This window comes from Tamandua tetradactyla, chromosome 3, assembly GCF_023851605.1.
Source record: "Tamandua tetradactyla isolate mTamTet1 chromosome 3, mTamTet1.pri, whole genome shotgun sequence".
NCBI classification, from domain to species: domain Eukaryota; kingdom Metazoa; phylum Chordata; class Mammalia; order Pilosa; family Myrmecophagidae; genus Tamandua; species Tamandua tetradactyla.
Window position 1 is genome coordinate 169,347,422 of NC_135329.1, and position 1,707 is coordinate 169,349,128.

At 36.8% G+C, this 1,707-nt stretch overlaps 1 non-coding gene across 1 annotated transcript; it reads left to right on the top strand.

Annotated features, from left to right (window-relative positions):
* The first annotated feature begins 254 nt into the window (after positions 1 to 254).
* Positions 255 to 325, top strand: TRNAG-UCC (transfer RNA glycine (anticodon UCC)). The gene has a single exon. It is a non-coding gene; the product is annotated as a tRNA-Gly (tRNA).
* Positions 326 to 1,707: the final 1,382 nt, after the last annotated feature.

Sequence of the window (1,707 nt, forward strand, 5' to 3'; positions counted from 1 at the left end):
TGTCATTTAAAGAAAAACACTGGTCATTTGAAAAGAGAGCTGCTTCTCCTGTTCTAACAACCATGAGACAGCCTGGGAAAGAAGATGGACTGACAATCAAGCCACTGGACAAAACGAGGGGAAGACGAAAGGGCACTGCTAACCTACCTGTGAAAGAGTTTGTTTCCCTCAAACCTCCCTCAAGGTCACCTTTACTACTCTCTGCCCCAGGAACTGGCTTAACCTGGCTTTTTAAAAATTGCTATAACAGGGGTGCATGGGTGGTTCAATGGTAGAATGCCCACCTTCCATGTGGGAGACCCGGGTTCGATTCCCAGCCCATGCACCCGCCCCCACCCCCAAAAAAATTATTAAAACAGTTTTTGTTAAACTATCTACAGTTAGCTAATATGTATTGCAATAGCACAATGTTAATTAGAATTAGATAAATATTATTTTTAACTTCATAAATTTTTGACTCAACACTAAATTTTATTTATATATGCTCAGGCTTCAGTTTGTTTACTACATGACAAATTTTGAATCCAGAACTTTAAAATGTGAAAAGGGGGCAGTGCAACAGTGGCTCAGTGGCAGAGTTCTTGCCTGCCATGCCGGAGACCTGGGTTCGGTTCCCAGTGCCTGCCCATGGAAAAAAAAAGAAAAAGAAAATGTGCAAAGGGACTTTGTGACCTATTTTTTAAATGAAAATCACACCAATTTCTATAAAGTGCAGATTTCACACTTTTTTCTTCCTATGTCCATATTCCTTACCAGTTAGTCAGTTTGGATAAAATGAACAATGTGGAAAGGATCTGGTATAGGAAAAAAAGAAAACTACAGAATTTTTTTCACAATACTAAGTAACATACTTTGTTTCTAGAGAATTTATTTTTTAAAAAGTTGTTGCGCATCTTCCACAAACCTACCTGTGCTTGAAACTGTGGGAGATACAAAGAACAAGAACAAAACTTCAGATTCATTTGGCTGAAGACAATCATAAGGGGGGAGAAATTATACCTAGATTGTAAAAGTTGCAGCACAAAATAAATTAATAAGGTAATTTTTCAAAAAGGATTCTTAAAATGATATAAAAGGAGTACCTTGTTACTATTATTATACATCTTACTGTATACACCATTAATTAGAATGAAAGCACTATGAATATTTTACAATTACTTTACTATTTAGGTTTTTTTTTCCTTTTGCATTATGAAAGTAAGAAGGTAAATGAAGAAAAGCCTGTGACTTCTATTTTATGGTTAAATAAGGGGTCCTAAAATCATTAGAATTGTTCTGATTCAAAAGGAATGTTGGCACATTCTCAGACTCCCCAAAGGTGTCAAATGTCAAATTTTGGGCTCAGTTCATAAAAGATCAGCATAGGAAAGCTTAAAGCCAAAGTAAAGGAGTCACTGGGGCACATATAGGAAAGATGCTTTCCCCCTACTGACCAGCTAAGCAATGTGAACCCCAAGAAGGAATGGTGAAAGTGATAGAGAGAACTGCAGGTAAGCTAAAGTCAAGATGGGAAGACAGAATCATGTCAGAACAAGCATGTACATGATGAAAGATGAGTTGGGGGTGGTGGGTTGAATTAGAGCTGAGGATCTAAGAGGAAATGCATTTGAGGCCAACCCCCAATGAAGAACTGGAACTAAAAATCATTTGTGGTTTCACATATTTTTTATAATAGAGAAACGAATAATATTGTTTTAATTGCTTCCC